The sequence below is a fragment of the Triplophysa dalaica genome, chromosome 20 (genome assembly GCF_015846415.1).
Source record: "Triplophysa dalaica isolate WHDGS20190420 chromosome 20, ASM1584641v1, whole genome shotgun sequence".
Lineage (NCBI taxonomy): Eukaryota > Metazoa > Chordata > Actinopteri > Cypriniformes > Nemacheilidae > Triplophysa > Triplophysa dalaica.
In genome coordinates this window covers 5,307,753-5,320,605 of record NC_079561.1, presented here as the reverse complement: position 1 = coordinate 5,320,605, position 12,853 = coordinate 5,307,753, and positions in this window count along the sequence as shown.

Here is a 12,853-nt window from a genome sequence, read left to right as displayed (position 1 = left end):
GCTCTCTGACGCATCCTCAGTGTGGCTGGCTCCTCCAGCAGGAGCCAAACACACCCCCCTCTCGCAGCACAACTAAAGCATCCACATGAACGCAAGGTTCCCTCTCCTCTGCTGATTCTGTTTTGCTTTTGAATCTCTGTGCAAGAATGCGCATAAATATCTGGTTATGCGTGTGTGTGTGTGTGTGTGTGTGTGTGTGTCTAACAGAAGTCAACGATTTTATTTGTGCTTTCCTTTGGTGTGTGTGTGTATAATGCATGCTTAGAATGTGTGTGTCTATGCTTAATGATTCACTAACGCCCCCAGGTATTCTAGAGATCCACATTGAATCTTGAGTTCCACAAATGTAATGCAACAAATGTGTTTAATGGCTGAAGGAGGGACACTCTGATTATAGTGTCTGGAATCTGCCCTTTTAAATGTCCTTTATCTTCCCCCTGTCCCCAGAAATGGAAAGCCTTTTATTGTGAACATTCGTTTGTTTTTCTCAAGTTTTAACAAGCTGTTCAGAACCCCGCTTTGAGTTGTGTGAGAATTGGGAGTAGTGTCTGATTAGATAAGTACGATATGTTCTCTAAAGAATAAATACGTCTAAACAACAGTCATCACCCTGATTTATTTAAACATCAAATGAACATACTGTATGGCCCTGATTTAATAGGTTTAGATATGTGTATAAATAACCTAGATAAATAAATGGCCATTAGTGTTTGTTTCCCATATTTTTATAGTCAACGCATTAAATATTACTTTTGGCAATTTTAATGAATAAATATGATTGAATTTAAATGTACAGACTGTACGGAATTGAAATGACTGTACAATCGCTTTGCCCAAAAAAGACAAAAGACTGTATTTTATTTTAATAAATTATATACAAATGGTTTTCTCACAAAATAGTGATTAACAGATCCAGATTAACAAGGTATGTGTGTGTGGACTTGGTTTGTATATGTTAGTGGGGACCTAAACCTGAATGCACACCAACATATGGGGACCCGCGTCACTGTGGGGACCAAAATTGAAGTCCCCACGGGCACAAAAGCTTAAAAATTGTATAGAACAAAACTTTTTGAAAATCTAAAAATCTTTAGGTTTAGGGGGTAGGAGATAGCAGTTTGTAGAGTATACAACTTATTACGCCTATGGACTGTCCCACGGAGATAATAAAACATGCATGTGTGTCTGTGTGCATGCATGTTTAGAATACATGTGTGTCGTTACACTTGACTATACTGTAAATGGTTTCATCAGATGCATGTGCCTGGCCCGAAGTTTACTATTGTTCTGTGCTTGGTTAAAATATCATAATATAACAATTTGTTTTAAATTTAATTTACATCAATATTTTATTGTATATGAACTGTATTTCATTAAATTTATAATACTCAAGTTATTGGTTCTTTGCAGAGGTCTACCGGCAAGTTAAGTATGGGCCACATAACATTTCTTAATGCTGTTGCTGCTGAAATCATCTGATATTTAAAAAATGCAAAAAAAAGTAGAACCTACTGAAAATAGTTAAAAGTCTGATAAATCTGTCGTATCATGTTTTGCATTAATCTGTATCTACTAATATCTACTTGTCTTTTTAATAGAAAATAAAATCTTTCTGGCAATAAAATAATAGGAGCCTATGAGGTATTCTGATTTATATAGAGAAAGTTAATCAGTTTTGTCAAAGACAAAATGATATTGGCTTTGTAGACTTCATTAAATACAGTGCAGCTCAAAAGAGCCCGTTTTATTGAATGAAATGAAATATGTGGCAAAGAAAAAATAATAGCTTGCTAATTGACATCTTCACTTATTACTTAAATATATTATTGCCCAGACTCCCCTGATAATCTGTCTCATCGTTCAATAAAACCCCTATTAAATGAGAATCTATTCTAAGACAGTGTTTCCCAAACTTGTTACAATACCTCTACTAACAATAAATGTGTTTCTGTACCCTGAAGGGTCAAGAGGTACCTGTTTTTCAAGGCAATTCCATTTTAGAAAGAAGTTAATAAATACATGTCATGTAGTGGTTAGAAAGTGCTATAGGGTATAACATCCTTTTCATAAGTCTGCAGATATATCATTATTGGAAACCAATAAGCCAGTGCTTGATGTTTTTATAAACCAAGGCCAGGGAATTATTACACAAATTCAGTAAGGATGAGTGACATTACTGAAATGTCCAGCGTTCAAAATGTTTTTCACTGAATACTCGGGTCAAACATGTGCCAGTTTTTTTATTTCTGCATCATTAGATCGTTATTTCATCTGACTGCTCTGATTGGATTGTGAAAAGTGAGATGTGACAGGCATTAGAAACTGCCACCGAGAAATGACAGAGGTGACTCTTTGTTTATTCATGCTGCTTCAAGTTCACTCATTTCCTCCAGCTACACAAATCACACTATTGATACAATCTTGCCTACAGCCTACACAGAAGTGCACTACATTGGCGTTACAGGCTATTAGGCCTATGGGTTTGATGAAGGGATGCGGTTTAATCAGAAACAGCATGAGCTTACAGTACCTGAACAGGATTGATTACAATCAACAATGTAATTTTGATGAAGTGTTATGTTGTGATATTGATATGCCATTGTTCGCAATAAAATGTATATAAATTCGCAATAATATGATCACATGAAGCAACAAATATCCAAATAGTGTCAATGTCCTTTCAAAACATCGGATGTCCATTTTTACTGTTTTTTTCAGAAAATTTTAAAAACTCAAAATGATTAAATACTGTAAGTACTTTTAATACTTTTTATTGGTTATATTCTCTATTTGCAAAGCCCCGTGACAGACATAAAGGGTGACTATAATGATGTTATTATTTTAAAATATAAATCACAAAATATGGAGATGGTTTCAGAAGGACATCAGCAATATATATATATATATATATATATTAGGGATGCTTAATACCGATACCATCGATATCGGGCCCCATATTAAGGGCATGCACTCGTACTTGTACTCATAAAAATTCACTGATAAGACCGATACCTCATGTGACATGTAACTGAAATTTGTTGTGAAAATGTTCTTTTTATGATGTGTTTAAGCAGTTGTTTGTAATTATGAAGCTATTCTATTTTCATTAGTCTCACTGTGTTGTGAAAAGGGATAGCCATCGGTAAAAGCATCGGTATCGGCGGGTATCAGAAAAAAAAATTGGTACTCTGTTATTAAAAAAGGGTATCGGTGCATCCCTAATTTATATATATTGTGTGTGTGTATATATATTGTATATATATATATGATGTATCCTTCATTATGTGACTCTTTAAAAAATTTAACTTGAGTTTAAAAACTTTGTTTGTATCCCTGAACCAATTGGATAAATTTGAAGTGTCTCTGAAATCTTCTACCTGGTATAGAAAACAGAACTGTAATCTCACTATTGATTCACCTTAAGACTCTGGATAAATTGCTATCCTTGTTTTCAGTTTCAGATTTATTTTTCCAGAAAATGAGATACTGTTTTATGAATCATAGCTGAGAAATGTTTGTTATAAGGAAGAATGTGGAATGTTCTTGGATTCTGAAAAGAATTCTAAGGGTTAAAAAATAATGATAAAATAACAAGAAAAAATATAATTTGTATATAATATATATTTTTTAAATAATTTATTAAGTTAAAACATTGTTTATTCTTAATAATAAAAAGAGAATATGTTTTATATGATACTGTTCTGTTTCAATAATTTCTTGAATATGTATTTATTAATTATGTATTGTTTACTACTAATAATATATATAAATAATTTTATTTACTAATAATTTCATTTATTTCTTTATTTCAAATAAAATTTTGTCAATGAATCGTCCCAACTTTCTATGCTAAAAATGAATCCATTTTTTATCCAAAAGTTAATTTCAAGTTAATTGAGAGCTAAAGTTAATTTTTGGAATTCTTCCATCATCAGTGATGAGTCTTTATGATTTGAAATGACAAGGCCATACCTGCAGGTGCACAACTTCAGTCTCCGTCTAGCTGTCACATGGCATAAGATGCTGCTGATTCACATCATGCTAATTAGCAAGAACCTGGCTATTGGCACAGATGGAAGTGTGTATTTATAAACACAGAGCGTGTTTTACTAAAATTGAGAAAATCTTCTCTCTCTGTTGTGTAGACATGGCTGTATGTCTGTGAGACCTAGTAAAAATAGAAAATAAGAGTTAATCCACGCATGCATGCATAAAAAACAATGCTGACAGCCAACAAATTTAATGTGACCCCACAGGAAACGCTCCCAATCCAAAATCGTAATGACTTTCATTCTTGAGAAACAGTGCATTTCACCATCAGCCTTGTAAATCTCAAGAGAAAAGGAAGCACGTATGGGCAGAGGCATCAAATAATTTTCCACATTTGTTAAAGCATCACATTAATAACAGTGCACTCCCTGTGTAAAGGGACGTTTCTTCAAGGTTACATCGGATCACACACACAAACCCGTTTCTTTCATGTTAAAGCCTGTAATCAAATGTCTCCATGTGCCTGCATAGCAATTAATCTCCCTTAATAGGCACCTCTTGGGGAACAGAACATATTTCAGATATAGAGAGTAATTTCCAGCTGAGGTTAAGAGGAGAATTAAATGAAGCTTTATGTTAATTAAACATTATACTTAAGTGAATGATTTAATATGGAACTTCAGGGGGATTCAAAAAGGTACAAAAGTCAAATCAACAGCGTTTATCAGTGCTACTGGTTACCAGTCTTGCCTGGACAACACCAGTAAGGCACCCACGTGTAATTATTCAATTAATAGCAAGTGGAGCAAAAGTACATCAAAGTCAAATTTACAATTATATTTTGCAAAATTGGACATCTTATGGTGAGCAATGCCTGCGTCTGGTGATCTTTCCCCCGCACAGTCCCTTAATTTCAGTCTGAAATGAAACGGCTTGAACACAATCAACCTTGTTGATAAGTACGAAATGAAAAAGAAGATCATAAATTCACGGCCAACTTTGATTTAATCCGACAGAAGATCAAAGAGAGGGGTGAAATGCAAATGACGCCCTGCTCTTTAAGGAAGGACGGATTGAAATGAATATTATACCTCAAAGACAGAAGGTGACATGAAGAACAAACAGTGGTCACCTGTTGTGTCCTTTTTTAGAGTAGCTGCCTTTGAAGTGTGCTAAAAGCTTTCTTTTAATTTACTAAATGAATATTTTAGACAGCTATTGGGGTAAATAGAGGTGATTATTTTAGTGTCCCATGCATCTAGTCCCCACAATAATTTCTATTTTAATTTAACCTAAAATATTAAATGAATACACATCAGTCAAAGGGTAACAATGCAACAGCACAGCGAATATCTCAGGGTTGATTTTAATGCAAGAATGTTGATCGCATTGTTTTCTCTGGGAAATTGTCAAGGACTCAAGCTGCCTTCACCCGTAGTTTCAATGTGGGTGGCCTGACTTGTTATCATAAACACATCAGGCAAAAATCAACCAAGAGCCTCTGTCTCTCCCTATGTATTGACTTTGTTATTAATGTCCCTGGCGCACAATTTTTCCACCTGAGGTGATGCGTGAGATACATTTTAGAGGACCTGTCAAAACTTCTATACCGATATGATTCAAACACAGAACAACATCCTCTGCAAGCCGAGTTGGGATGTTGATTAATTCAAGTCTGTGTCATTGTCATATGTGTTTATACTTTAGACTAGCACAGTTTGGAAGCTTGGGCCTCGTAACATTGACTTATACACCTGAATTTAGGGAATGGGAATTAATTAACCTTGCCCATTTATTTTAACATGGACTTTTTACACTCAACCATAGTTCTTTATTAGTCTTAGTAGCACTTAAGACTTTTTGACATAAATCATTAATATTAGTCACCCCATTGTGTTGGTCACTGGTTTTTGCAAATATCTATAAATAGTATTGAAAAGTGCTTCAACAACAACTTCAACCATATTATTTAATCATTTAAAAATGAGAGAAAAAAAATCTTGAAAAATAGCGAATTTCGACATCAAAGGTTTAGGAAGGACAGAGGTGATACGTTGATATTAATTTGGTCAATGCTTTACAAATTTTTAGACCACCCTCCAATGTTAGGTTTGTCCCACAGATGCCCTAAACTAACAGTTGTGATGTTGAATCTGAATGGTCAAATGGTATAAAAACATGAATTTAGTTGTTTCAGTTTCTTATTTGCCTAAATGCCTAAATAAATGACAATTTAAATCTGTCAGATTCCTAAAATATTTGTTTTTATCTTTATTATGACTGGTGGTCTGATAAATTTGTGAAGCATTGTACATATGAGTTGAGTGGCTTTTGGTTTTGAGAGACATTTTCGTTGAAAACCATTAAAGCCACTTCTTAAACTCAGACTAATATTTTCCATTTAACTGTCCCAATTTGTCCCATGACCATAATTTCACCACTTCACTCTGTTAACTGAAAGCCCAAGATACAAGGAAATTATGGGTGCTGTCTGGACAGTCAACATGACAACAGAGGTAGAAGTACAGACTGTAGACACAAAGTGCAAAGTTCTTTGTGACCAAGTCTGCTCTGGAACTTTAATTTGACCTCGGACCAGATGTCTTTTCCTGAAATACCACACATAATGATCGCAAGACAGCCTGCACAGCTGGTCTCAGATCAGTTTACTAAATAAAACCATTTTTTATCTCCGAGATTGCAGCTATTTCTCCAGCTGTGCCGTGTCTAATAGAGCTCGCTCAATGTTTGAATTCAACCAGGTGGAATGATGTGATGTTTGGCAGTGATGCAGAGCCATGAGATGGATCAATGGAATTTTCGCCGCTGTCTGGTAAACTTGTTGATTTCATTTCAAAATCTGGTCTTTGTCTAATCACAGCCACAGACACTGCAATTCCTCCACATTGATACTGTTGTTTAACTATTTGGTTCACTTCAAATGCATTTGCAATGCAACAATAACACTGGCTGTAAGATTCAACAAGCGTTAAGAAACACAAACAATCTTTAACCGTATGATTCTGCAATTTACAGAACTCTCGACTAAACCCCTAAAATATTCTGATGACATCTATCTAAAGGTCACACGGCACAACACACAGCGAACTGCCATCACATACAAAAATAGAAACAGAAGCAGTAAGATAACCCCAGATCCAGTTTCCCGGCAGCTAAGAACAGAGAAAGAGCAGAAATAGTGAGAAATGTCAGAGTAACGAGGTCATGCAGAAAACTGAACTCACCTGTGCCAATTAAATTCATTCACGGGTTTCAGTTTTCCAAAACCACCTATAAAAATTTATTTTACACCATTTATGCTAGGACTGACAAGTAATAAAGACATTTCAGTTGAATTGCATAATATAGTGGTAATTTAATCACATAAATCATGAAAATCACATTTTAATGAATATTTTCGAATTAATTTGAAAATGTGTTCACACACAAAGTGCAGCATGCATTCTTAAACACTGTCACATGTTTTTATATTTATCTTTAAATGATTATTTCCACGAAATTATTATATTACATTGACAGTTGTAATTTATCTGTTTATGCCTTAAGTATTTATAGTTTAGCGTCTGCCATGGCTAGAGTATGTTTGTAAAAATTTGAATTGATGGCGTGCAACTAAATTGGTGCTTAGCTGCTTATGTCCTCTTTCCTCCTATTGGGTTCTAAAGGACTGAAGGCCAGAGGTGATTTAAGGGTGAGTGGCAGGATAATGAAAACCAAGAGAAGAACAGAGTTCAAATGAAGTGTGAAGTTTTGTGGGTGAGAAAAAAACTGTGTTGTGTGTGTGACTGTCACGATTCAGTCTGTGCTCCTCTGTCTTTTGGACTTTTAGTTTGTAGTTTAGTTTGTTTGCTTTCCTGTTTCCTGTGTAGTCTTGTCCTGTAATCGTTGCCTCGGTGTTTCTTGTTATCCCGTTTTCCCAGTGTATTTAAGCCCTTGTGTTTCAGTTGTTGGTTTTCAGTCGTTGTTTCATGTTGCCCCTTGTTCCAGGTCACGTATTTTGGATTACCTTGTTCCATCCTTGTTTTCATTTTTGTTTAGTTTTGGCTTAATAAATCTTTACTTGTGGATCCACCGCCTCGCCTGACTTTTTGTTACAGTGACATGGAAAGAAGAGATAACTACAGTATAAAAGACCTAAGGTGTAATTACAGTATATAAATACCCAGCTATAGTAATTTTTGTAAACTGTTTCTTCATAAAATCATCCCACATGATGTTTAAATTGCTATAATAATGTTATTGAATATTTTTATTCTTTTTTCATTTAATTCCATTCAATTGGCTACCTCTGGTATGTTTTGTGAAAAAAAAGTGTAATTAATTAAAATATTCTTCACATTATAAAAAAGAATTTAAGTACTGTATTTAAAAAAAATGGCTATGTCTTCTTTATTACTCCTAATCTCATAACTATCATGCAACTTTAGCCTGGATTTCACAGACGGGTCACAAATATCACTGCAATAATCAGAAAAACAGATCCAATCAATTAGCAACTTGCTGAAAGGCACATGATGTAAGAAGAACAAGACAAAGGCCCTATCGATTCATATTTGAATTCAAGACTAACAGAGAATAAGAAAATTCATCTATGAAACCACTATTTCAAGCTGTGTGACTTATCCCCGCCAGAATCTTTTATCTGGAATTGTTCTCAACTCAGAAGCCTCTTCAAAGTGATTGTGTCCACGTAAAGCCTCAGCACCAGCAGTTTATTCTTGATAATGATCATTTGACTTCATTCTCTGCCCACTGAGGCTCCATTTTAATGACAGAGCTGCTCAGTTGGCCTGTGATGTGGCAGCTAATTGAAGGGTCCTCCAGAGGGTGAGCCAAAGCTGTTCTTCAGATTGTGAGGGACATACGGTTCTCAAAGTCTCCTGGGGTGTAATGTCTTGTAATTTTCCGGCAATCCAACCAGAATAAGTATGTCGGCAGCTGGGGACAGTCAAGTGAGCATTAGGTCACTCTATGTTCAGCTATGATACACCTCAACCAGCAATCTCAACTTTTAGGATCCTTTCAGGTGTTCGGATACATTTAGTTCTTTGAGAATTGTATCCCTAAATGAACGGAAACAGATGCTCAACTTTGTCTGCAAAATAAGAAAACCTTTTTCTATTTACAAAATTATGGTTTGTTAAATCGTGCAGTCTTCAATCTTCAAGACATAGGGCAATGTTTGTTTTTTAACGCATTTGCTTTTAGGCCTAATTTGCTCAAAACAGGATTTAGTTGAAAGTGAATGCTGAGTTTTACGAAGTGAACTTTACAACACTACATCCGTTGTGCTGTGAGTCACTTAGTACAGTAATGAGTAAGGCTGTGCTATCCTTTTCTTCGACTGCAGACAGGATGATTAATGTTGTACAAAGGGAAAATGGATGGACGAATGTCTGCCAAGTGCTGGCCGTGCTGTGCAAGTCATTGTTCTCTCTCCCCAATGTGTAAATGATTCTGATAAATGTGACCACACAACAAGGGTAAACAACTTTTGTCTAATGCGACCTAATGCATTTGGGACCAAATGATTTGTGCAATAAATACCATTTCCATGCATCTTCTTTAGTCCAAAGGAAGGGATAAGCTTGCGGTGCTAATGTGACCAAACACACAAGATCAATTATTTCCTTGCTATTTCACAATTGATGGGACGTGCTAGGGAAATTCAATTGAAAAGCAAAGATTGAAAAGATAAGGTTAAGCAGAGCCTTGCAAATCATGTTTATTTTTTATCCTGCCATCACTAATGCACAGAGGAGATGAGATCTCATACGTCAGCCGATGTAGAGCAGATGCGCCTCAGAAGAATGAGATTCAACTATGTTTTGATTTTGTTTGACACTGAATTAGTAGAACCATAATTATATATTGATGCATTACACTAGATTTCTGTTATCATTTCATGTCATGTATCTTGAAGCCAGTTATCTTCCCAACTCTGACAATTTATGTGGTTTTTAAACATTTTCAAAACAACACCAAATAAGCTAAATAAGCGAAACAAAATGGCCTAATGGTAAAATGAATTATAGGTTGCATTATAGTAGGTTTGTATTCATCTCAGACACTAGACAATATCTGAGGCCCATTTCAAGCAGCATAAAATGAGTCCAACAGGTCTCCCGCCTCATTAATTTCCTCCTGCTGCTCTGATGGGAGCTAAATTTCTGCCTAATTGACCCGAGCGATGCTCTCTGATCCCATAATGTTGTCTGCACATCCTTCAGATCAGCTGAATAAATGTGACACAATTGTTTGAGGAGAAAACTCATGTCAGGAGTTTGTTACTGACAAGCTGTTTTAAATTCTGCACAGAAATCAGTTTCTTTGAGCTGTTGTTTTTCAAAAAGAGGTAATTGAAAATATCATCAAAATGATATGTTTTTATAGTGGCCAAAAGAACAAAAACTTTTTCATATAATGCAATGACAAATTCCCTCAATACCAAAAAGAAAATTGATACCTGTCCCAATATTTATTCCGACCTCTATTTATAAGGGACAAACAATACAATTAAAGCTTTAAAAAACAGACAGCTGAAAAACTACTCTTTTTAAAAGATAAATCGTATATTTTTGGATATGTTTGATATGTCACAAAAGATAATGGTGCATCAGAGTTTCGAAGGGTGCAATTTATGATTCCCGTTAAAGGAAGGAGCAAGAAGGATGGCTGACCTGCTGCTCTTGGTACAAACCCTTTTAAATTAGAGTTTAAACAAAACTGAAACATCAGCCGGAAAATGCCATTTTGACATTCAGCTTCGAATTTTGCTGTCAACTGAGGATAAAAGCAACTGGACATTCTTTTATCCGACAGGCATGTCCTCAAGCTAGTACATCTACTTGAACCGGAGTGACCAACCTTGGTCACCAGTCCCCAGATCCAAGAAAAATGATGGTAATAATTAAACTGCTATACCAGAGTTATTGGGATAGAGAGTTGCGTCGACTCCGTTGACTCCAATGAAACAGTTTTTACACGGCAATGGTGGCTCATGGAGCCTCTCAATGGTTCCCGGAAGTTACTAACGTATGGAGCTGCAGCAAAGCATACCGATTGTGACGAACTTTTAACCTAGTTAAAAACGTAAGTCATTTATTAAAGAAAAAATGAAAGAAAAAAAGCTTTTATTTATAAGTAAACATAACTTGACCCTCTAGCTGTGTCCCAAATTACATACTATACACTATGCACTTAAACTATGCACTACTAACCGGAAGTATATCGGTTTCCCAAACGAGCGCAAATGACGTCAATCGCTCGCCACAATGCGTGTAAATAAAAATATACTTATTTTACATTTACATTTAGTCATTTGGCAGACGCTTTTATTCAAAGCGACTTACAGTGCACTTATTACAGGGACAATCCCCCTGGAGCAACATGGAGTAAAGTGTCTTGCTCAAGGACAAACTTGTGGTGGCTGCTGGGATCGAACCAGCAACCTTTTGATTTACCAGTTCAGTGGTTTAACCCACTAGACCACCAAATGTTCATTTTATTACTGAACATTTAAAATTTTACAAACAAAAGCGGGCTGGCACAAAAGAGTGAATGTCGATAATAAACATCAGACAAACACTACAAAACAAAATAAAACAAAACAATTCTTATTATATACCTTTGTAAAAACTGCAATTATTAACAGAATAACAAAATACAAGAGAAAAAAAATATTAATAATAATTAAATTATTTAATTAAATAAATAAAAACTGCTAACTTGTGCATTGTTCATCTAATATAGTTTTTACTATATTATATATATAGTTTTACGTTATCACACTTGTCAACAGTTCCACACTTCAAATTTGCATCATCATGGGACTGAAAAGTCCACTTCTTTGTTGAGAATTTTAAATGTTAACACACAATATTATACTACAAAAAGGCATAGAACAGTGCATAAATGCGCGATATGTGACGTAGCTTCTCTATCAATGGCTCTGTGTTAGTCAAATTAACCTCAGTTAATTGAAGAGGAACTCATACCAATACAAGTGTGATACGAACATTGTTACAAATAACAGCAACTGGCCTTTATCACATTTGATAATATTTTAACAAATATTTGATAATTTCTTCTTACAAAGTCCTGGAACAGATTGTTATTTGTGGCACACAGAACACACCCTGAATGCGCTATTATGATTGCCCCTGTGTGCTTTGGACTGTGCACACATTTTCTGAACCTACATGCGCTCTCTCTCTCTCTCTCTCTCTCTCTCTCTCTTTCTATACACTGAAGTGTTTATTGGCATTTCTATCCACACACTGATTTATCAGTTGTATTAATAATTTATACCCTCAGTGTCTGACAGTGGAGTTTTTCCTCATCGCTCTGCTCAGCAGAATGATAATAGAACAAATTGCGCACGGATTTGGCGTTGATCCTCGTACCACTATGCTTCAGTGCCTATAACCAGTTTTGTCTCCATCATCCGACAATAAAAATGACTAATACCGAATCTTACATGTTGACGTTTTCATTAATTCTTATGATCAATGGTCACAACATGGCTGTAAATGCACGTTCACATTACCAAGATGTGTGGTGAAAATGAGAAGATAATAGTCACTGGATTTACAGGTCGCATAGTGCAAACAGTCATGCTCATCGGATTATCCAATAAACCAGACACGTATGCACATGTACAAAAAAAACCAGATATGAAATGCATTTTTAGGGGTTTAAAGTACACACAACTGTAAGAACTACGGAAATTAAATAACTCTCACGTTTAATAAGATAATGAATAAAAGTTAAAGAAAAGCAATAAATGCGAAATGTCTGCATTGGATGTAATACAAAATGTGTTATAGCTCCATCTAGTGAG